Genomic DNA, 25,574 nt, shown 5'->3' with positions numbered 1-25,574 from the left:
TGACTTGTGCAGAGGTCATTAAGTAAAGAGAGGGAGGATGGCCTAACCCTGTTTTATTTATATACTGGTTTCACCTTCCATTGTAATCCAGCGTATGATGATAACGATAAGACTGTTGAAAAGTATTATCTACAGAACAGGAAGTGTCATCCTATTATTAGACTTAGTGGTTAGACTGCAAGATTTCAGAATTATTTTAAAATATCATAGGTCATTTTCTGATAATACATTTCCTTTAATGTTGGACATACAAATTAGAAAAATATTGGCCAAACCTGCTGATTTTGGAGGCAAGAACCGTGTAGGCAAGTTTATAACAAAAAGCCCTTAGGTGGATATGTTGGAAGAGAGCCAAACATTGTCACATATGCAGTGGGCCGGGTTTACTGTCTTAAAGGGGTATTCCAGGAATTTTTTTTATTTAACTATGCTACAGGGGCTGTAAAGTTAGTGTAATTCATAATATAGTGTCTGTACCTGTGTGTGACGGCTTTCTCACAATTCTTCTGGGATTTTCACCCCAATATTTTTAACAGCATACAAAATTACTGTTGTCTCAGATTATTCCCAGGCTGCAATGCGGCCGAGACCTGACTCACTAGTCAGCTGATGACAGGGAGCCTGTCTACTTCAATGGGTGGAGGGATCGCTTGGTGGGAGAGAGATCAATGTGCAACAGCTGTAGGCACCCTGATTGAAAACCACACTGATTTGAATGGATGCAGCTCATTTATGTTTCAATGGGTGGAGTGGCTGATGTGTGGGAGGGAGGAAAATGGAATTATGGAATTTGTAATCAAAAAAAGAAAACTGAAACAGGAAATACCAGTTCACAAAAAGCTAGCCACAGTATTATGGTAATCTCATGACATAGCCATTTAGCCCCAAGACAAGCGCAGATCCTTCCTAAGCATGTCCATTACTGTCTGACATGTACGTACTTAAATCACCTTATGGTGGATAACCCCTTTAACCACTTTCTTGTGCCCTTTCAACTGTATAGATGTTCTAAAGATGCCCATACAGAAGTTTCTGGCACTCTGCTACACCACTTTCCTAGGCTGAGGCACTTTCAGCCTGCAGCCTATGAGACTCAATGTAAACTGGCGCAATGCAGTGATGTAATTGTTCCCATTTGCTGTGATGCTGTCCTTTTCCTGATCCTATTTAAAGTGTATGTGCTCCAGGATGCTGAGGTTTCCAGCAGTCCCATTCTCTTGTAGGCCATTTTTAGGCCACTAGAGTTGCAGTCATTGACCAGTGAATGCTTCTGGATCCATGAAAGCCTGTAAAGCCAAAGGCTGATGAATCTCTAAAAGATATAAAACAAAATTAGTTTTTTTTCGTGGAGCTCTTTAACCTGCAGACAAAGGAACAGTGGCAAAGCAGATGAACTTAAAGTGGCTTTTCAATAACTGTCACTCCAACATTTGGCGGAAAGTTATCTCTTTTGACCCCCTATATAAATGAACGCTCACCACTGCTGAACATTCATGTTTTCTCTGTAGGGAGAAGAAGGGTAAGCCACAGCTAGACAGCTTTGGTCCTAACTTATCCCTCCAAGAACAAGAGGGTAAGGTGTCCCCGTAGCGGAATGTGACTCCTGCCCTGATTGGCGGAGCCTCGCACACCCTCGACTATGGGGACACAGTTTTCTTCTTTAAAGCCGGACACAGTTTTCTCCATCCCTGCTCCTTCTCACTCCATTCCGGCTACCTGCTCACTCTCTCACAGTGGGACAGGGACACAGTGTCACTACACATCTCCCTGCTGTTTAGACAGACTGTGGAATGCAGCCAGAAAAGCACTCCACAGCCTTTCTTCCACCCGCCTGCGCCGCACATCTAACACCTGTCTGTGCCACACATCGATCACCTGGGCGCAAGCTGTTGCAAGACTACAACCCCCAGCATGTCCTCACTGTAAGGGCATGCTGAGAGTTTTAGTCTTGCAATAGCTAGCAGGCAGGTGATAAATGGGTGGTTTTGGGCAGGTGGTAGATGTGCCCCGTAGGCGGGTGGGAGAAAGGTCGTGGAGAGTTCTTCTGGCACAGTCTGCCTAAGCAGTGAGGAGATGTGCGGAGGTAGCGGGGAGTGAGACAGCTTGTGTCCGGCCTGTAAGCCCAGAATAGGGATGAAGAAAACTTGTGTCCCGCTTGTGCCCATTGTGTCCCCTTCCTGCGGAAAGAAAGCGAGCGGGTAGCGAGGATGGAGTGGAGATGGAGAAAACTATGTTGCGCTGTTATGGTAGAAAACTCTGTCCCCATAGCCAAGGGTGTGCAGAGGGTGTGCACGGCTCAGCCAATCAGTGCAGGAGTTAGCTACGGAGCTCAGCCAATTAGTGCAGGAGTCACATTCGGCTACAGGGACAGTTTTCTTGTATTCGGCTACAGGGACACCGTTTTCTTCATTAAACCAGCCCTTCTCTCCACTAAAATAACCTATTGCTAAAAGATGTCAGAATAAAGAAGTAAGGTCAAGAAAAAAAGACTGAATCTGCTGGAGAATGAGCTACAGGGGGAAAATATGTGTGGAGCACTAAACCTGGAATTTGACATGAGATTTAAACCAGCTGTTAGGGGCATGACCAATCACTCATCTGACTGTAGCTTCGGCTGACACTATAAGAACACAGATAAAGTAACTAGATGCAGTAAGGAAAATGTTAAATGTTTTATAATAAAAACATTTGCTAATCAAGCGTAGGTCTAGTACAGTGGTCTTCAAACTGTGGACCACCATATGTGGCAAAACTACAACTTCCAGCATGCTGGACAGTCAACAGTATTTTAACTCCTAAATGACGCAGGGTGTACCTGTACGCCCTGGGCCCTCTCCCCTTCTATGACGCGAGCTCAGGAGCTGAGCCCACGTCATGGCGGGTTGGTCCCATCGGCTATCAGCTGCCGGGACCCGTGTCTAATGCCGGATTTCACTGATCGTCGTGATGCCCAGCATTAACCCCTTAGATGCTGCAATCAAAGTTGATTGTGGTGTCTAAAATAGAAAAAACTGTCTCGGCAGCTTAACGGAGTCCTGATCAGCTGAGAGGACGGCAGGAGGGCCCTTACCTGCCTTCTCACTGTCCAGTCAGTGGTTCGATGCTCTAGAAAGCCTTAGCAGCCTTGGCAATCAAGCACCGATAACACTGATCAATGCTATGCTATGGCATAGCATTAAACAGTGTATGCAATCCAAGGATTGAATGTAATAGTCCCCTATGGGGGCTAAAAAAAAAGTGTGAAAAAGTAAAATAAAAAAGTTAATAAATGTGAATTAACACCTTCCCTAATAAAAGTGGGGAAGTGTGTTATCGCTGCGTAAATTTCCAAACTATAAAAATATTATATTATTCAAACCACACAATCAATGGCATATACATAAAAAAACATACCAAAGTCCAAAATTGCATATTTTTGGTCACTTTGTATACCCTAAAAAAATTATAAGAAGCGATCAAAAAGTCCCATCAAAACAAAAATGTAGACCACATTGCAAAAAAATGAGCCCTCACACATCTCCGTATACGGAAAAATAAAAAAGTTAAAGGGGTCAGAAGAGGACGATATTAAACGTACTTATTTTTCTGCAAAAAGTTATAATTTTTTAACAGAAGTAAAACAAAATAAAACCTATATAAATTGGGTAATCAAATGGACCTACAGAATAAGAATAAGGTGTCATTTTTACCGAAGAGTGCCCTGCGTAGAAACGAAAGCTGTAAAAAATGATGGCATTTTTTTCAATTTTGTCTCACAAATAATTTTTTTGGTTTGGTTTCGCCATAGATTTTGTGGTAAAATGATTGATGTCATTACAAAGTAAAATTGATAGCGCAAACAACAAGCCCTCTAGGTCTGTAGGTGGAAAACTGAAAGCGTTATGATTTTTAGAAGGTGGGGAGGAAAAAACTAAAGTAAAAAAAGCAAAAATAAAAAACCCTGAGTCCATTTAAGGGTTTAAGAAGTCTCTTAGGTCCCTTTCACACTGCTGATGTGCCCTGAGGGAGATTGTCCATCAACGCCTTTAAGGGCCGTTAATCCAGACAGGGCACAATGGGCAACAATGGCTCCCGACAGCTCCCATTTAGTTCTATGGCGTCCGTCGGACGTCGTTGTTTTTTGACGGAAGTAGCGGGAGAAAAAGACGTTGCTTGATGTATTTTTTCTCCCGTTATTCTCCCCGGGTGTCACAACGGCAGTGTGAAAGAAGCCTTACACTGCTCAAATGTCCTGCAGGTAGAGCCATTTTAACAACCACTGGACCCTTCAGGAACACCTGACGCTCATCACTAACAATGATCTTTGAACTATATGATCAGTTGATAAGTGTTTTCTGATCACTGGCCATTTGACACCCAGTAAATTATTGGGAACAAATGTTCCTACAAATGTTCATTTGGCCAAAGCCCACATTCCAGTTTTTGCTATGAGGCCACCATGAATAATATACAATTCCCTAATATATCAGCCCATTTATTTAAAAGGATCTACTGTGTACTACTGTATTGCAGCTCTATGCAACCAAGATGTATGGAGTAGTATTATAATGCCATTAAAGGTGTAATCTGGTGGAAAACAATTTTTTTAATCAACTGGTGCCAAAAAGTTAAATAGATTTGTAACTTACTTCTATTTAAAAAATCTTACTCCTTCCAGTACATATCAGCTACTGTATGCACCACAGAAAGTTGTATGGTTCTTTTCTGTCTGGCCACAGTGCTCTGCTGACCTGTGTCAGGAACTGTCCAGAGCAGGAGAGGTTTGCTATTGGGATTTGCTCCTGCTCTGGACAGTTCCTTACACAAACAGGTGTCATCAGAGAGCACTTTGGTCAGACAGAAAAGAACCATACAACTTCCCGTGGACCATACGGCAGCTGATAAATACTGGAAGGATTAAGATTTTTAAATAGAAGTAATTTACAAATCTGTGTAACTTTCTGGCACCAATTGATTTAAAAAAAAAAAGTTTTTCACCGGAGTACCACTTTAAGCCTTCCAGTACCTGCTGTATTCTCCATAGGAAGTTGTGTACTTTTTCCAGTCTGACCTCAGTGATCTCTGCTGCCACCTTTGTCCATGTCAGGAGCTGTCCAGTGCAGGAGAAAATCCCCATAGCAAACCTCTGCTGCTCCAGACAGTTCCAGATATGGACAGAGGTGTCAGCAGAGAGCACTTTGACTGGAAAGAACTACACAACTTCCTGTGGCGCATGCAACATACAACTGATAAGTAATGGACGGCTTAATATTTTGAAATAGAAGTAATTTACAAATTTTCAGTTTGAGAATATTTTTTTTCTCCTCTGGGGTACACCTTTAAACCTTGTAGGTGAAAACTTGACAGGTGAGCCATTGTATGCCATATTATAAAGGTATTCTACCATAGAAGTGCTGGTTCCTACTTCAATACAAGCTCTGTATACTTGGCTTTGCCACAAACATGAGGGCTTAAAGGAGTACTCCGCCCCTAGATATCTTATCCCCTATCCAAAGGATAGGGGATAAGATGTCAGATTGCCGCGGTCCCGCTGCTGGGGACCCCGGGGCTCGCTGCTGCGGCACCCCGCTATCATTGCTGCACAGAGTGAGTTCGCTCTGCACGTAATGACGGGCAATACAGGGGCCGGATCATCGTTACGTCACGGCTCCGCCCCTCGTGATGTCACGACCCGCCCCCCTCAATACAAGTCAATGTGAGGGGGCGTAGCGGTCATCACACCCCCTCCCATAGACTTGCATTAAGGGGACGGGCCGTGATGTCACGAGGGGCGGAGCCATGATGTCACACTGCTCCGTCCCCTGTATCGCCCGTCATTACGCACAGAGCGAACTCGCTCTGTGCAGCAATGATAGCGCAGTGCCGCAGCGGCGATCCCCGGGGTCCCCAGCAGCGGGACCGCGGCGATCTGATATCTTATCCCCTATCGTTTGGATAGGGGATAAGATGTCTATGGGCGGAGTACCCAAAGGATACGGGATACAATGTCTCACCGTGGGGGTCTCGCCACTGGGGACCCCCGCAATCTTGTATTTGCCACCGTGACGTCACGACTCCACCTCTGTGTGATGTCACCTTCCACCCCCGCTATGCAAGTCTATGGGAGGGGGCGTGACTATTATATTATGCTAGGTATAGTGACACTTACCTGTCCCAGTCCCCAACATCTCTGCCTGCAGTTCCTGAGGTCAGAGTTGGCCACATCCCTCTCTACTAATCACTAAGGGGGAAATTTATCAAAACCTGTGCAGAGGAAAAGTTGCCCAGTTGCCCATAGCAACCAATCAGATCGCTTCTTTCATTTTGCAGAGGCCTTGTTAAAAATGAAAGAAGAAATCTGATTGGTTGCTATGGGCAACTGGGCAACTTTTCCTCTGCACAGGTTTTGATAAATCTCCCCCTAAGAGGGGAACTCTGTGTGCCACCATACACCCTGTGCGCTCGATTTTGTATGCACAAGTCCTGGCTCTTTGATCCTATCTGTGTATACCTTTTTTTCTTACACAAGAATGTGAAACCAAGACTGATGATAGTATTATGTGGCTTACTGATTCAGCAATCAATATAATTGCCGAGTTAAGTGTGAGGTCATACCTTATCTGTGTGAGTTTGTATTACAACAAAGATGTTTTTGCAGATTCTTTTAAAGTATATGTTTAACACAATTTGTCTTAAAGTAAAATGTCATCTACCCCTAGAAAGGGCCCTCAGGTATACAAAGCTTTCCTTGTCAGCACCCGCAGGTGACCTGGCTGACAGCCACAGGGTGTAACTGAGACTGATCCTACAGGAGCTAAACCGGTTCCAGGAGAGGAACTATCTGAGAATAAAGAGAGGGCTTTAGATTCTATTTGTACAAGTAACCACACTGCAGCCTCAAGAGAAACAGACGGCTATGCTGAGATTCTTCGTATTGCCTTCGTATAGTGGGAAAACACACATCTTCAAACAATAAAATAAAGTTGCTTAGTAGGAGCTTATTAAACTATTGTAATGGCCATGGGAACTGTGGGGCTTTGTGTCCCTTTCATGTATTCATTCACTCCAGGCCTGATAACCCATGACCGTCCCTGCCTGTCTTCCTCGTATGTCTTATGTTGGGGGGAAGGGAGACTGTTGTCTTCATTTCGGAGCAGAGATCTCTAGAAGGTGAAAAATGACCAAGCTGTAATCTAAAGGACGCACCGGCATATAAGACGCACCCTCCCTATTTTAGAGGTGCAAAATCTAGAAAAAAAAGATTGTGCACCCAACAGTGATCTTCAACCTGCGTACCTCTAGATGTTGCAAAACTACAACTCCTAGCATGCCCGGACAGCCAACGGCTGTCCGGGCATGCTGGGAGTTGTAGTTTTGCAACATCTGGAGGCCCGCAGGTTGAAGACCACTGGTATAGGAGGTATTACTCACGTGTCCCCGCTGCTCCGGACCCGTCACCGCTGCCCTGGATGTCGCTCCATCGCTGTCGCCGCGTCCTTGTGGTGTCCCCGACGCTCCGGACGTCTTCTTCCCTGGGATCCACGCTCTCCATCGCCGTCATCACGTCACCGTCATCACGTCGCTATGCACGCCGCTCCTATTGGATGACGGGACGGCGTGCGCAACGACGTGATGGCGTCAAAGGAGAGCGCCGACCATGCAGGGGATCCCGGCACGGAGCAGACACCGAGGAGGCAGGTAAGGTCCCACCCGGTGTCCTGTAAGCTGTTTGGGAGGCTGCGATTTCACCGCGGCGGTCCCGAACAGCCCAACTGAACAGCTGGGTTAGTGTTGTTCTCGCTTCAGACGTGGCGGTCAGCTTTGATCGCTGCGTCTGAAGGGTTAATACAGGGCATCACCGCGATTGGTGATGTCCTGTATTAGCCGCGGGTTGATGGCCGCAGGGACCGCCGCGATAGGTGTGTATTTGCCCAATAAGACGCACCAACTTTTCCCCCCCAGTTTTGGGGAAGAAAAAATGCGTCTTATACGGCAAAAAATACGGTAATATAAAAGACAATAAAACTTAATAAAACCTAATGTTTGCAAATTCATTATATGAAACCATAAAAAATATTTTTGGACGGCATAACCACAGAATATCCCCATTATTTTTGCTTTTCTATATTGTGTTTGTACTGGCAGCACCATGTGTTGGCAATGCTGTAACTTCCGGATTTCCAGGTATCAATGGATGAGTCTACAAATAGATTGTGTTCAGAGTCTACAAATAGATTCTACACTGTTACACGTTGGGATACAAGCAAAAAGTTATGCTGACATATACGTATAGCGGGTGAAATCGCTTCAACCGATCAAATATATTCTACAAGGGACTACATTCGGTCACTTTCCTGAATATATACTTTTATTTTGCAGGCCTCAAAAAAAATGTGGTCTACTATGCTTTTAGGTCCTAAACAAATGAGGTGTCCCGGTACCGTATTGTATACGTTACCTGTATAGAGGTCCCATAGTAAGAGTCCCTAGGACGTTGGGGTCCCTCTTTTGTAGTTTCCCCTTGTCACATCACACTTAGTCGATGACTATATAGCAGTTCTTATTAATATAAATATAAGTATAAGTATGTATATATTTAGTTATCTACCTGTTCGGAGAGTAGCAGGACCTGCGGGTCACGTGATTAGGTTAGAACTCTATGGGTTTGCTACAGGACCTTTGGAGGTTCCCTGACGTGTTCACCCACAATGCGCTGTAATGGTGAGTGACAGTCATTACAGACCAATCCAAAACGGCCAGCCCCTGCCCATATAAGGGACCCGTGCCACCTTGATCCCTCTCTTGGGTTGCTGACTCTGAAAGAGGTAGGACCTCCGCAGCTTACAAGACGATTTACTAGGCCAAAGCCTTGCGGCCTAGGCCTCTAACATAGCGGATAGACTAAGCAATTCCCCACTACTCATCGCAAGATCACTGGACCTAAATACTCCCCTAAATCCAGCGGATCTCTGCTTTACAATCCTTAAGAAGCTAAATTGAGCTTATCTGATCCCAACCGACTGTCAATCGCTGCTCAAGCTATATGTAAAGAGACTCTGTTATCTGGACTGTTACTATTACTACCTGTACAGAAATTCTTCAGTAAAAGTTCCTGCAAATTTTCAGTTAATAGCGGTTGTGGACAATCCTTTATTTCTGCATCACCTATTGCTCTTGGGAAGGGTGGCAATAGGCCTATCAAGAATACATCATTTAACCCTCACCATGGCGTCACGAGTGACAACGGTTAACAGCGCCCTTAACTATTCTGAACAGCAACACCCTAACTACCCTACACCCCACAAGACAGTATCCTCTCATCCGCCACCACACAAATAACAGAACAAATTTGTGAAATGGACTAGTAGACTGCATTTAACACTTTACGTTTGTCAGGAGACTGAGGTGTGTTAAAGAGGGGATTATGCAGATGGTATGTTTAAATGGGCACTGTCACCAATAAAAAAAAAACATTGATATGTCATAGAGACATATCAAAAGTTTAGATCAGATTTGGGGTCTGAGAATAGGAAGGGAGAAGTGTGTGCTAAGTGTGTTCTCTCATGGGTCTGTGTGACGTGAGATGGTCAGTCTAGGGGACTGTCTCTGTCATATAGACACATACACACGGCACTGTGCCTCACTCCCGCTCACTCTTGCAATTGACTGGGGTCAAAACAGTTAGACCCTGACCAATAAAAACTTTTGGCATGTCTCTTTGACATATAAAAAAAAAATTTGGGGTGACAGGTACACTTTAAGTATTCTTTGTCGACAGGTACACTTTAAGAATTAATTCGGTGACAGGTGACAAGTGTATGCAATGAACAGAAATTTTACTGTGAACCACCTGAGATACAGCACATTTCCCCTTTTATCAGTAGACAAAATTTGGTCCAGTAAAGTGAATATGTTGCAGTGTACATTGGCTGGTGTCTCGGTGTAGAGCCCAAATCCAACGTAAATCCTACCTGGCCTTAGCTTAATTTTTTTTTTCCTGCTGAAAAAGCCTTTCTGAAGGTTGAAAACAGACACAGCATTTTTATAATAAAAACTAGCTGAGTACACGGCGTTGTCCGGTTTTTCCTTCCTAATCCTTGTTGGGGAGGAAGATAAACAAAAGGAGAAAGCTTTTGACTTCATATCCCGTCCTCATATATTGTTGTCCTATCCCGTCCCCCTATCCCGTCCTCCTATCCTGACCCCCTATCCCGACCCCCTATCCCGACCCCTATCCCGACCCCTATCCCGTCCTCCTATCCCGTCCTCTTATCCCGACCTCCTATCCCGTCCTCCTATCCTGACCCCCTATCCCGACCCCCTATCCCGACCCCTATCCCGACCCCTATCCTGTCCTCCTATCCCGTCCTCCTATCCCGTCCTCTTATCCCGACCTCCTATCCCGTCCTCCTATCCTGACCCCCTATCCCGACCCCCTATCCCGACCCCTATCCCGACCCCTATCCCGTCCTCCTATCCCGTCCTCCTATCCCGACCTCCTATCCTGTCCTCCTATCCCGTCCCCCTATCCCGTCCCCTTATCCCGTCCTCCTATCCCGACCTCCTATCCCGTCCTCCTATCCCGTCCCCCTATCCCGTCCCCTTATCCCGTCCTCCTATCCCGTCCTCCTATCCCGTCCCCCTATCCCGTCCCCTTATCCCGTCCTCCTATCCCGTCCTCCTATCCCGACCCGTAATATGTGCACCAGGTAGTGAAATATCTCCAGCCGTACGGAAGTTATGTGGGAACATACATTTCCCATTGATTTGCATAGGACTTTAAACAAAAACCCAGACCCTCACAAATGGGGGTAGTTAAGGGTTAAATTAACTATCCTTTATTTTAAGTGGACATATAAGTAACATGTGACCAAGTATTATCGAAATATCTCCAGCCGTTTGGAAGTTATGCAGTAAAATATATTCCCCATTGACTTGTATGGGACTTTAAACATAAACCCCGCCCCTGGCAAATGGGGGTGAGTAAGGGTTAAATCACCTATCCTATGTTTGTTGCTGACATATAAGTAACATGTGTGCCAAGTTTCATGTTAATATCTTTAGCCGTTTGGACGTGATGCTGGAACATACACACACACATTCAGTTTTATATTTATAGATAAGTAAAAAATAAGCCATACTTTGGGGCAAAAACGCAGTGGCCAGATGTTAGCTATGAGTCAATAGAAAATCTCAAACTTCATGCCCAAATAGCTCTTTATTTAGGGGGGGACAACATTTTTCTCAGTGGCAGTTTTTCAAAATCACACAGTTTTTTTTTCTTTTTTCTCCCATAGACTCCTATAGATGTAAATTCTTCAATAGAAATCACACATGATAAATGAATCACATTACTTGTAATGAGAAAACACAGGGAATAAAACACCAAATAAGAAATGTGTATAATATGCAAACAACGGTTTAAATATATCTATATACTTTTTTTTTTTTATAAATCCACAAAAATTGTATCATGAAAAAGAAAAATGAAGGGGGCAAAACTTTGACCAGCAGTCCTGAAGGTCTCAGGGGCACATCTCACTGTTTTTTGTGCTTTTTAGTGCTGTGTATACTATCAGGGCATTGACAAGTCCTTTATGTCGTGTATGTTGTGAATTATTACAATGATTTTCTGCTTTATTTGTCACAAAAACTTTTCTTATAGTCCATGAAAACTATTTAATTTGTGGTCCCTAAAAGTGGCGGTAGGAAGAGAACTAGTGAACAAAGGTTATTGTAAGGTGTAACCCAATTGTATAGTAGAGGGTATTGGCAGCTCCCTGAGGAATGTGTGGGGGAGTAAGGGGGAGGTGGAGAGGGGGATGGGGAGATAGATTGACTGCATAACTAATGGAAGAACCAACAGGGCTACAACTTCAATGGAAGAAATCTATATGAAGATACACTGCTCAAAAAAATAAAGGGAACACTTAAATGGGCACTGTCACCAACTTTATTTTTTGATATGTTGTAGTACTTATGTACTACAACACATCTCTAATATACTTTTATTATTATTTTTTTCATTAAAAAGGTTTAATTTACATTTAAAAACCGGCCACTGAAAAAGGACTGATTTTGGAGTGGCAATCAGTCCTTTTTCAGTTAGGCTGCACTCGCTCCCTGCCTGTCAATCAGACAGGCGGGAGCGAGCGCATTGGCTCCCCGGCCACTGGCTGGGAGGCCACTCCTCCCGCACATCGCCGCCGCCTCGTTGCCGCCGCTGTCCCTGCACGCCCGCTGCCGGACTCTGCAGTAACTGCAAGTGTAATGAGGGAACGGGGTAGGCGGGGTGGGGGGGGGGGGTGGGAGTAGCGAACGGGCTAGTGCCGTAGCGGGGGGGAGGGGGGGGGGAATGGGCTAGCAAAAAAAATTAAAAATAGGATGGTGGGAGCTACCCTTTAAACAACACAATGTAACTCCAAGTCAATCACATCTGTGAAATCACACTGTCCACTCAGGAAGAAACACTGATTGACAATCAATGTCACATGCTGTTGTGCAAATGGAACAGACAACAGGTGGAATTATAGGCAATTAGCAAGACACCCTGAATAAAGGAGTGGTTCTGCAGGTGGTGACCACAGACCACTTCTCAGTTCCTATGATTCCTGGCTGATTTGGTCACTTTTGAATGCTTGCGGTGCTTTCTCTCTAGTGGTAGCATGAGACGGAGTCTACAACCCACATAAGTGGCTCAGGTAGTGCAGCTCATCCAGGATGGCACATCAATGTGAGCTGTGGCAAAAGGTTTGCTGTGTCTGTCAGCGTAGTGTCCAGAGCATGGAGGTGCTACCAGGAGACAGGCCAGTACATCAGGAGACGTGGAGGAGGCCATAGGAGGGCAACAACCCAGCAGCATGAACGCTACCTCTGACTTTGTGCAAGGAGGAGCAGGAGGAGCACTGCCAGAGCCCTGCAAAATGACCTCCAGCAGGCCACAAATGTGCATGTGTCTACTCAAACGGTCAGAAACAGACTCCATGAGGGTGGTATGAGGGCCCGACGTCCACAGCTGGGGGTTGTGCTTACAGCACAACACCTTGCAGGACGTTTGGCATTTGCCAGAGAACACCAGGATTGGCAAATTCGCCACTGGCGCCCTGTGCTCTTCACAGATGAAAGCAGGTTCACACTGAACACATGTGAGTCTGGAGACGCCGTGGAGAATGTTCTGCTGCCTGCAACATCCTTCAGCATAACCAGTTTGGCAGTGGGTCAGTAATGGTGTGGGGTGACATTTCTTTGGGGGGCCGCACAGCCCTCCATGTGCTTGCCAGAGGTAGCCTGACTGTCATTAGGTACCGAGATGAGATCCTCAGACCCCTTGTGAGACCATATGCTGGTGCGGTTGGCCCTGGGTTCCTCCTAATGCAAGACAATGCTAGACCTCATGTGGCTGGAGTGTGTCAGCAGTTCCTGCAAGAGGAATGCATTGATGCTATGGACTGGCCCGCCCGTTACCCAGACCGGAATGCGATTGAGCACATCTGGGACATCATGTCTCGCTCCATCCACCAATGCCATGTTGCTCCACAGACTGTCCAGGAGTTGGCGGATGCTTTAGTCCAGGTCTGGGAGGACATCCCTCAGGAGACCATCCACCACCTCATCAGGAGCATGCCCAGGCATTGTAGGGAGGTCATACGGGCACGTGGAGGCCACACACACTACTGAGCCTCATTGTGACTTGTTTTAAGGACATTACATCAAAGTTGAATCAGTCTTTAGTGTGGTTTTCCACTTTGATTTTGAGTGTGACTCCATATCCAGACCTCCATGGGTTGATAAATTTGATTGATTGATAATTGATTGATAATTGATTGATAATTTTTGTGTGATTTTGTTGTCAGCACATTCAACTATGTAAAATGTAAAAACAAAAGTATTTCATACAATAAGTTAATTCATTCAGATCTAGGATGTGTTATCTTAGTGTTCCCTTTTGTGGCGTCAGGGTATGAGGAGCAGGGTAGATGTTATAACCCAAGGGGCAGATGTTATTAACCCCTTCTTGTCATGACGCCAGGGTGTGGTTTGGCCTCAACCCCCCGAAGTTAATACCGCTGGTCCTGGGCTAGGCACGGGGGCAATGAAGACACTGACGCGAAGATAAGGACAAACGGTAGCTTTACTAATGGGTAGACAGATGACGCAGTCTATGAAGTATAACCAATATAACAAAGAGGTGACCAGTGACACAGGGGGACCTTGCAGGTTTGCTGTGACTTGCAGTAGTTAGACAGATTTTGGTGCAGGCCACGGTGACTATAAAGTGGACTTGACTGACTTTATGACTGACAATTAGATGACTTTGGCTTATTTGCAATTAACAGGTGGCTGCAGACTTTAGGCTTGAGACCCCCAATGCTCTGGACACACACACTGAGACGACTTGACTGCACTGGACCTCAGAAACTAAGAGAGAGATTGCAGCCCCTCCCCTGGTTATATAAGGAGCCCATAGGTCACTTGGGGGGTCACCTGGTCACTAGTGCCTCCTGGGTAACAATCACATGGTATAACTTTAATCACATGGTATAATATTTAAAGGTACATTACACTTTATAAGGGATAACATATGTACATAGGGGAGAAAGAAGTACCACGGGACTCGGGAATTCCAATGCACTTAAAATTTCTTTTATTGCGGCACACAGGTTACATAGGTAGGATGGGAACTAGTTCAGTTCACATCCTACCTATGTAACCTGTGTGCCGCAATAAAAGAAGTTTTAAGTGCATTGGAATTCCCGAGTCCCGTGGTACTTTCTCATCTATGACAAGTTGCTACTGACAACCAACTGAGCATCGCTCTTCCTGCACGCGCTGTGTGAGTAAAACATAACCTGTCCGCCACTCAGGTGGTGCCGACCTCTTTATGTCTCTTAACTGGATATGTACATAGGGGATAACACTGCAGGGGGCTCTGGGGACATAGAGGGACTCTGCCTGACAGGTCAGGAGAAGGGTACGGGGAAGCACCATCCCATACTGGGCCACCTCACTTTATTTTTTTTGAGCAGTGTATATAGCACAAAGGAGAGATGGATGATGCACAGTGATGATTTTTCAAGTAGAGCGGGTGCTCAGTCCCCAAAAGCCCAAACCAAGGCCCCATTGTAGAAAGGAAAAAATGGTGGAAGACGGCACTCCAAAATTTTTTGAAAACAAGTGGTGGTTTATTAATTACCTGTTTTTCATGGGCGAATAAACCACAACAAAACAATTTTGGAGTGCCGTCTTCCACCATATATATATATATATATATATATATATATATATATATCCTAAAACAAACAAGGAGATATTAAAAGGAGATAATATAAGGGCAGACTACATGGCTCAGGTAGCTTTTCCAGCCAACAAATTATTGTTTCTATCATTAATTTCCATAGACACACAGATTATCTACAGAACTGTTTCCTGCTACGTATATAGAAATGTTTCTGTGTGGGGCAGGCAGAACAGGTCTTTATCTTCTTACTATTATTTCCAATTGTAAGACATTATTTATATCATTTTTATTAGTTTACTGTGTATAAATGGCCATCATTATCTGTAATCATTTCCATGTCTTGAATAAATACCAAGATGTGTCCTGTCGGGGAAGCAATATTACTCTGCAGGGCAAGGAGCTCCATAATATAGCAAATACCCAGCAGGAAGTGAAATGAGAATATTACAGGATGGGTCAAGTGCTGTAAAGTTTAACCCCTTAAGGACTCAGGGTTTTTCCGTTTTTGCACTTTCGTTTTTTCCTCCTTACCTTTAAAAAATCATAACCCTTTCAATTTTCCACCTAAAAATCCATATTATGGCTTATTTTTTGCGTCGCCAATTCTACTTTGCAGTGACATTAGCCATTTTACCCAAAAATGCACGGCGAAACGGAAAAAAAAATCATTGTGCGACAAAATCGAAAAAAAAACGCCATTTTGTAACTTTTGGGGGCTTCCGTTTCTACGCAGTGCATATTTCAGTAAAAATTACACCTTATCATTATTCTGTAGGTCCATACGGTTAAAATGATACCCTACTTATATAGGTTTGATTTTGTCGCACTTCTGGAAAAAATCATAACTACATGCAGGAAAATTTATACGTTTAAAAATGTCATCTTCTGACCCCTATAACTTTTTTATTTTTCCACGTACGGGGCGGTATGAGGACTCATTTTTTGCGCCGTGATCTGAAGTTTTTATTGGTATGATGTTTTGATCTGACTTTTTGATCACTTTTTATTCATTTTTTAATGTTATAAAAAGTTACCAAAATACGCTTTTTTGGACTTTGGAATTTTTTTGCGCGTACGCCATTGACCGTACGGCTTAATTAATGATATATTTTTATAGTTCGGACATTTACGCACGCGGCAATACCACATATGTTTATTTTTATTTTTTTTTACACTGTTTTATTTTTCTTATGGGAAAAGGGGGGTGATTCAAACTTTTATTAGGGAAGGGGTTAAATGACCTTTATTAACACTTTTTTTTTACTTTTTTTTTGCAGTGTTATAGGTCCCATAGGGACCTATAACACTGCACACACTGATCTCTCATCCTGATCACAGGCGTGTATTAACACGCCTGTGATCAGCATTATCGGCGCTTGACTGCTCCTGCCTGGATCTCAGGCACGGAGCAGTCATTCGTCGATCGGACACCGAGGAGGCAGGTAAGAGCCCTCCCGGTGTCCGATCAGCTGTTCGGGATGCCGCGATTTCACCGCGGCGATCCCGAACAGCCCGACTGAGCAGCCGGGATACTTTCAGTTTCACTTTAGAAGCGGCGGTCAGCTTTGACCGCCGCTTCTAAAGGGTTAATACCGCACATCGCCGCGATCGGCGATGTGTGGTATTAGCCGCGGGTCCCGGCCGTTGATTAGCGCCGGGACCCACGCGATATGATGCGGGATCGCGGCGCGATCCCGCTTCATATCGCGGGAGTCGGCGCAGGACGTAAATATACGTCCTGCGTCGTTAAGGGGTTAAAGGGGTACCCCGGTGGAAAACTTTTTTTTTTTTTTTTTAAATCATCTGGTGCCAGAAAGTTAATCAGATTTGTAAATTACTTCTATGAAAAAATCTTAATCCTTCCAGTACTTATTAGCTACTGAATACTACAGAGGAAATTATTTTCTTTTCGGAACACAGAGCTCTCTGCTGACATCATGACCACAGTGCTCTCTGCTGACATCTCTGTCCATTTTAAGAACTGTCCAGAGTAGAAAATCCCCATAGAAAACATATGCTGCTCTGGACAGTTCCTAAAATGGACCACCCTCCCCACCCCCCCCCCCCCCCTACTTTGTCTTGTCCTCTTTTCCCCCCTACCTTCTCTCCTTTCCTTATTTCTCTTCTGTTTTCCTTTTTGCTTTATTTTCCTTTCTTTTCCTTTTTTCAAGTTAGGTAAATTTTTTAAGATAGTGTAGTATTGGTTTAAAGTAGCTAGTCAAGTATTCTCAATGTCAATGAGGTTGTATGTATGGTATTGTTATGTGTATAAAAACAATAAAAATATATTAAGCATAAAAATAGTTCAAGCCTTTTTCTGTCAGATAAAACAGGGATAGTATATGTGGTGTCCCAGCACCTAAGGTTTTCCTGTGGGCTTCGGACTTCCTCGGGCGCATCTGCGGCACAGGTGTTGGGTCCCCCTAAAGGACAGGTTGTTATTGCTATTATGTTTAAGCACTTTATCAGATGTTTAATATATTTTCATATGTACTGTGTTATGTGTTACATTATATGTGTTATACCTTTAAGAGTGGAAAAGTGCAAGCCCATGTATGCCCAATGGGAACTCCTTGTGAGCCCTATAGTGTAGTGGGAGAGGAGTTGCCCCAGTCTAGCCCTATTGCTAAGCCTGAGCACAAGTGTGGTAAGGGAGTGAGTGGTGTGTGGAGAAGCTCTGAGGGAAGTCCAGAACAAAATCTTATCTCAAGTCTTATCCAGTCATTCTGCAGGGATCAACCGCACAGAGGAAATTCAAGCCTTGGCGGAGAAAGCTAGCGACCTGGAACAATCTTCAATGTTATATAAAGTCAGTATTAATCTATTGGGTGAAAAGCACCATAAGTCCCAGCAAGGTAATAGGGCCCCTGTGGTAACACTGCATCCTCTCCACTCTGCACCTTACTGTTGGTGTGTAATAACATCTGCACCCTTCTCAGAAAAAGCTGTCTCCAACCTCGGACAGTGTATAGGTGTTACGCTGAGCGCCCCGGGTCCCCGCTCCTCCCCGGAGCGCTCGCAGCGTTTTCCTGTTCGCAGCGCCCCGGTCAGACCCGCTGACCGGGAGCGCTGCGATAATGTCCCTAGCCGCGATGCGATCCGCGATGCGGGACGCGCCCACTCGCGATTCGCATCCCGGCCCGCTTACCAGACTCGTTCCCCGTCTGTTCTGTCCTGGCGTGCGCGGCCCCGCTCCCTAGGGCACGCGCGCGCTGGCTCTCTGCAATCTAAAGGGCCAGTGCGCCACTGATTGGCGCCTGGTTCTAATTAGTGTGTTCACCTGTGCACTTCCCTATATAACCTCCCTTCCCTTCCTTGCCGGATCTTGTTGCCATTGGGCCAGTGAAAGCGTTCCTTGTATGTCCCAAGCCAGTGTTCCAGACCTCTTGCCGTTGCCCCTGACTACGATCCTTGCTGCCTGCCCTGACCTTCTGCTACGTCCGACCTTGCTCTTGCCTAATCCCTTGTACCGCGCCTATCTCAGCAGTCAGATAGGTTGAGCCGTTGCCGGTGGATACCACCTGGTTGCTACCGCGGCTGCAAGACCATCCTGCTTTGCGGCGGGCTCTGGTGAATACCAGTAGTAACTTAGAACCGGTCCGCCGGCACGGTCCACACCAATCCCTCTCTGACACAGAGGATCCACCTCCAGCTTGCCGAATCCTGACAGTAGATCCGGCCATGGATCCCGCTGAGGTCCCTCTGCCAGTTGTCGCTAACCTTACCACGGTGGTCGCCCAGCAGTCGCAACAGATAGCGCAACAAGGCCATCAGCTGTCTCAACTGACTGTTATGCTACAGCAGCTTCTACCACAGCTTCAGCAACCATCTCCTCCGCCAGCTCCTGCACCTCCTCCGCAGCGAGTGGCTGCATCCAGCCTCCGTTTATCTTTGCCGGACAAGTTCGATGGGGACTCTAAACTTTGCCGTGGTTTTCTCTCGCAATGTTCCCTGCATTTGGAGATGATGTCGGACCAATTTCCAACTGAATGGTCAAAGGTGGCTTTCGTGGTTAGTCTCCTGTCTGGGAAGGCCCTGTCTTGGGCCACACCGCTCTGGGACCGCAATGATCCTGTCACTGCCTCCGTACAGTCCTTTTTCGCTGAGATTCGAAGTGTCTTCGAGGAACCAGCCCGAGCTTCTTCTGCCGAGACTGCCCTGCTGAACCTGGTCCAGGGTAATTCTTCAGTAGGCGAGTACGCCATCCAATTTTGTACTCTCGCCTCCGAATTATCTTGGATTAACGAGGCCCTCTGCGCGACCTTCAAAAAAGGCCTATCCAGTAACATCAAAGATGTGCTGGCCGCACGAGAAATCCCTGCCAACCTGCATGAACTTATCCATTTAGCCACCCGCATTGACATGCGCTTTTCCGAAAGACGCCAGGAGCTCCGTCAGGATATGGACTTTGTTCGCACTAGGCGGTTTCTCTCCCCGGCTCCTCTCTTCTCTGGTCCGCTGCAATCTGTTTCTGTGCCTTCCGCCGTGGAGGCTATGCAAGTAGACCGGTCTCGCCTGACACCACAAGAGAGGACACGCCGCCGCAATGAGAACCTATGCCTGTACTGTGCCAGTACCGAACACTTCCTGAAGGATTGTCCTATCCGTCCTCCACGTCAGGAAAGACGCACTCCGATCCCGCACAAAGGTGAGACAGCTCTAGATGTGAACCTTGCGTCTCCACGTCTTACTTTTTTGCAAAAAACAAGCAGAGACTTTGCCTCCTCACAGGCCTTATGACTGCCCTATTGATCTCCTTCCTGGTACTACTCCACCCTGAGGCAGGATTTATCCTCTGTCTGCTCCTGAAACGCAAGCCATGTCGGATTACATCCAAGAAAACTTAAAAAGGGTATTCATCCGCAAGTCCTCCTCCCCTGCCGGAGCGGGGTTCTTCTTTGTCTCCAAAAAAGACGGTTCCTTACGGCCATGCATCGATTACCGCGGCCTTAATAAGATCACTATAAAAAACTGCTATCCCCTGCCTCTTATCTCGGAACTATTTGATCGCCTACGTGGAGCTAACATCTTCACCAAATTGGATTTAAGAGGTGCATATAATCTCATCCGCATCAGGGAAGGGGATGAGTGGAAGACCGCATTTAATACCAGAGAAGGACACTTTGAATATCTGGTTATGCCCTTTGGGCTCTGCAACGCCCCTGCTGTCTTCCAGGACTTTGTAAATGAAATATTTCGTGATCTGTTATATAACTGTGTGGTGGTTTACTTGGACGACATTTTGATTTTCTCTTCTAACCTCAAAGAACACCGCCGTCATGTCCGCCTGGTGCTCCAGAGACTCCGTGACAATCAATTGTATGCCAAGATGGAGAAATGTCTCTTTGAATGCCAATCTCTTCCCTTCCTAGGATATTTAGTCTCCGGCCAGGGACTTCAAATGGACCCAGACAAACTGTCAGCCGTGTTAGATTGGCCACGCCCCTCCGGACTCCGAGCTATCCAACGCTTTTTGGGGTTTGCCAATTACTATCGACAATTTATTCCACATTTTTCCACCATTGTGACCCCAATTGTGGCCCTAACTAAGAAAAACGCCAACCCTAAGTTCTGGCCTCCCCAAGCGGACGAGGCATTTAACCGACTCAAAACTGCCTTTTCTTCTGCTCCCGTACTCTCCAGACCTGATCCATCTAAACCCTTCTCTCAGGAAGTAGACGCCTCCTCGGTGGGAGCCGGAGCTGTACTCCTACAAAAAAACTCTTCTGGACATAACGTTACTTGTGGTTTCTTTTCTAGGACCTTCTCTCCGGCGGAGAAAAATTACTCCATTGGTGATCGAGAACTGCTGGCCATAAAACTAGCCCTCGAGGAATGGAGGCACCTGCTGGAGGGCTCCAAATACCCAATTATCATATACACAGATCATAAGAATCTCTCTTATCTTCAGTCTGCCCAACGGCTGAACCCACGCCAGGCTAGATGGTCGTTGTTTTTTGCCCGCTTTAACTTTGAAATTCATTTTCGCCCTGCTGACAAGAACATCAGGGCTGACGCCCTCTCTCGTTCCTCTGATGCCTCTGAAATGGAAGCCCCCCTGCAACACATTGTTCCTCCTGACTGTCTGATCTCCTCTTCCCCAGCTTCCATCAGACAAACACCTCCTGGAAAGACTTTCGTCCCTCCACGCCAGCACCTCAAGATTCTCAGGTGGGGACACTCCTCGCACCTTGCCGGCCATGCTGGCGTCAAAAAGTCCATCCAACTCATCTCTAGATTTTATTGGTGGCCTACCCTGGAAGCAGATGTTGCTGATTTTGTTCGGGCTTGTACAGTCTGTGCCCAGGACAAGACTCCTCCCCAGAAGCCTGCCGGTCTCCTTCATCCTTTGCCTGTTCTTGAGCTACCATGGTCTCAGATTGCCATGGACTTTATAACGGACCTGCCTTTATCCCATGGCAACACAGTCATTTGGGTGGTCGTTGATCGTTTCTCCAAGATGGCACATTTTATTCCACTTCCAGGTCTTCCTTCTGCGCCACAGTTGGCAAAAAAAAATTTGTGCCCATTTTTCGCCTTCATGGGCTTCCCACGCATATCGTCTCGGATAGAGGCGTTCAATTTGTGTCGAAATTCTGGAGGGCTCTCTGTAATCAACTCAAAATAAAATTAAATTTCTCGTCTTCCTATCATCCCCAATCCAATGGGCAAGTAGAGAGAGTTAACCAGGTTCTTGATTATTATTAGCGACATTTTGTTTCCTCCCGCCAGGATGATTGGGCCGATCTTCTACCCGATCTACAAAATCTCTGAATCCTCTGCTAAATCTCCGTTCTTCGTGGTGTACGGCCGTCACCCTCTTCCCCCCCTCCCTACTCCCACGCCTTCTGGTTTGCCCGCTGTTGATGAGGATACCCGGGACTTCACCATCTGGAAAGAGACTCAAAAATCCCTCTTACAGGCCTCATCCCGGATGAAGAAGCATGCCGACAAAAAAAGAACTCCTCCTGTCTTTGTTCCTGGAGAGAAAGTGTGGCTATCCACCAAGTATATCCGCTTCCGTGTCCCCAGTTATAAACTGGGACCACGTTATCTTGGACCCTTTAAAATCAAGTGCCAAATCAATCCTGTCTCCTACAAACTCCTTCTTCCTCCTTCTCTCCATATCCCTAACGCTTTTCATGTTTCTCTCCTTAAACCGCTTATCCTTAACCGCTTCTCTCCCAAGGTTGTCGCTCCTACTCCTGTCTCCGGGTCCTCAGATGTCTTCGCGGTTAAAGAAATTCTCGCATCTAAGACGGTCAGAGGTAAAAAAAAAAATTCTTGTAGATTGGGAGAATTGCGGTCCTGAGGAGAGGTCATGGGAACCAGAGGATAACATTCTCGACAAAGACCTCATTCACAAATTTTCAGGTTCCAAAAAAAGAGGGGGAGACCCAAGGGGGTGGTACTGTTACGCCGAGCGCTCCGGGTCCCCGCTCCTCCCCGGAGCGCTCGCATCGTTTTCCTGTTCGCAGCGCCCCGGTCAGACCCGCTGACCGGGAGAGCTGCGATAATGTCCTTAGCTGGGATGCGATCCGCGATGCGGGACGCGCCCGCTCGCGATTCGCATCCCGGCCCGCTTACCAGACTCGTTCCCTGTCTGTTCTGTCCCGGCGCGCGCGGCCCCGCTCCCTAGGGCGCGCGTGCGCCGGCTCTCTGCGATTTAAAGGGCCAGTGCGCCACTGATTGGCGCCTGGTTCTAATAAGTGTGTTCATCTGTGCACTTCCCTATATAACCTCACTTCACCTTCCCTTCCTTGCCGGATCTTGTTGCCATTGGGCCAGTGAAAGCGTTCCTTGTATGTCCCAAGCCAGTGTTCCAGACCTCTTGCCGTTGCCCCTGACTATGATCTTTGCTGCCTGCCCTGACCGTCTGCTACATCCGACCTTGCTCTTGCCTAATCCCTTGAACCGCGCCTATCTCAGCAGTCAGAGAGGTTGAGCCGTTGCCGGTGGATACGACATGGTTGCTACCGCCGCTGCAAGACCATCCTGCTTTGTGGCGGGCTCTGGTGAATACCAGTAGCAACTTAGAACCGGTCCGCCGGCACGGTCCACGCCAATCCCTCTCTGGCACAGAGGATCCACCTCCAGCTTGCCGAATCCTGGCAATAGGCTAACAGTGCCCTGGCATCATGAAGCGATAAGGTTTTTCCTAGCATCCCCGTGGCTACCACATATAGGTGCGATGTCCCAGTACTGGATGATGTGGCCCCGTACTGTACTCCTGCCCTGTCAGGCAGAGTCCCTGCATGTCCCCAGGGCTCCCCTGCAGCAAACCCCCATGTAGGCACCATATAGGTTTGCCTCATTTAATGTACTGTTGCTTTAATGTTTGTACCACATGATTGTTACCCAGAGGGCTCCAGTGACCAGGTGACCCCCCCCCCAGGTGACCTATGGGCTCTTTGCACAGCCCCCCTATATAGGGGAGGGGCTGCAGTTGCTCTGTATGCTGAGGTCCAGTGCAGTCGTCTCAGTGTCTGTGTCCAGAGCATTGGAGGCCTCAAGCATAAAGTCCTGCAGCCACAAGTAGGGTTGCCACCTTTCCCTCAGAAAAATACCGGTCATGGGTGTGGCTATGTGGGGGTGGAGCTACAAAAGGGGAGGGGCCAGATTGCACAGGGGCTGAGGGATCAGGGGTTTAAGAAATGGCATGGGGGATGGGAGGGGGGTTTAAGAAATGGCATAGGGGATTGGAGGGATACAATATATATGCGGGGGGAGTTTTCCTATATCGCACAAAAAAATTTACATTTAGAGAATACCTACCAAAACCCTATTTATGCCAGCGGCGGCGGTAGTGGTGGTGCGCGACAGCAACGCTGGCTCTCTCTGATGACGAGTGACGTCCCCCTGCGTTGCTAAACAGGCTAATCAGACAGTATCACACATGACAGATTTAGATGCACAGGCTCAGCAGACAGTATCACACATAACAGGATTAGATACACAGGCTCAGCAGACAGTATCACACATGACAGATTTAGATGCACAGGATCAGCAGACAGTATCGCACATGACAGATATAGATACACAGGCTCAGCAGATAGTATCCCACATGACAGATTTGGATATACAGGCTCAGCTCACAGTATCACACATGACAGGATTAGATACACAGGCTCAGCAGACAGTATCGCACATGACAGGATTAGATACAGAGCGCAGCAGATAGTTTCACACATTAAATCAGTGTTTCCCAACCAGGATGCCTCCAGCTATTGCAAAACTACAACTCCCAGCATGCCCGGACAGCCAAAGGCTGTCTGGGCATGCTGGGAGTAATAGTTTTGCAACAGCTGGAGGCACCCTGGTTGGGAAACACTGCATTAAATACACAATTTTGCAGAGAGGTCTCACCAGTCTCTTGTCTTCACTTTCTCCTTTCCTCGGGCGGCTCCAGGTTAAGGAATGTCCGGGGTTGAGGAGGAATGGGGGGGGCAATTATTTATCCCATGGGGCCACATGAGAAACTAAAAATATTGTGGAGGGCCGGGTAGTTTTTCCCCAGATTAGGCAGCATAGTTGTCCCCCAGATCAGGCAGCATAGTTGTCCCCCAGATCAGGCAGCATAGTTGTCCCCCAGATCAGGCAGCATAGTTGTCCCCCAGATTAGGCAGCATAGTTGTCCCCCAGATCAGGCAGCATAGTTGTCCCCCAGATTAGGCAGCATAGTTGTCCCCCAGATCAGGCAGCATAGTTGTCCCCCAGATTAGGCAGCATAGTTGTCCCCCAGATCAGGCAGCATAGTTGTCCCCCAGATCAGGCAGCATAGTTGTCCCCCAGATCAGGCAGCATAGTTGTCCCCCAGATCAGGCAGCATAGTTGTCCCCCAGATTAGGCAGCATAGTTGTCCCCCAGATTAGGCAGCATAGTTGTCCCCCAGATTAGGCAGCATAGTTGTCCCCCAGATCAGGCAGCATAGTTGTCCCCCAGATCAGGCAGCATAGTTGTCCCCCAGATTAGGCAGCATAGTTGTCCCCCAGATCAGGCAGCATAGTTGTCCCCCAGATTAGGCAGCATAGTTGTCCCCCAGATTAGGCAGCATAGTTGTCCCCCAGATCAGGCAGCATAGTTGTCCCCCAGATTAGGCAGCATAGTTGTCCCCCAGATTAGGCAGCATAGTTGTCCCCCAGATTAGGCAGCATAGTTGTCCCCCAGATTAGGCAGCATAGTTGTCCCCCAGATTAGGCAGCATAGTTGTCCCCCAGATCAGGCAGCATAGTTGTCCCCCAGATCAGGCAGCATAGTTGTCCCCCAGATTAGGCAGCATAGTTGTCCCCCAGATCAGGCAGCATAGTTGTCCCCCAGATTAGGCAGCATAGTTGTCCCCCAGATCAGGCAGCATAGT

General features: G+C 46.8%; 1 long non-coding RNA gene across 1 annotated transcript in view; it reads right to left on the bottom strand.

Annotated features, from left to right (window-relative positions):
• Positions 1-479: 479 nt before the first annotated feature.
• LOC130284985 (uncharacterized) overlaps positions 480-25,574 on the bottom strand; it is a 119,876-nt gene continuing 94,781 nt past the window's right edge. The window contains exon 6 of the long non-coding RNA XR_008847206.1: positions 480-1,312. This is a non-coding gene — a long non-coding RNA (uncharacterized LOC130284985). The remainder of the gene's footprint in view (positions 1,313-25,574) is intronic.

This window comes from Hyla sarda, chromosome 8 (genome assembly GCF_029499605.1).
Source record: "Hyla sarda isolate aHylSar1 chromosome 8, aHylSar1.hap1, whole genome shotgun sequence".
NCBI classification, from domain to species: Eukaryota; Metazoa; Chordata; class Amphibia; order Anura; family Hylidae; genus Hyla; species Hyla sarda.
Note: the sequence above shows the minus strand (reverse complement) of the source record. Positions and strands in the feature narration are given on the sequence as shown.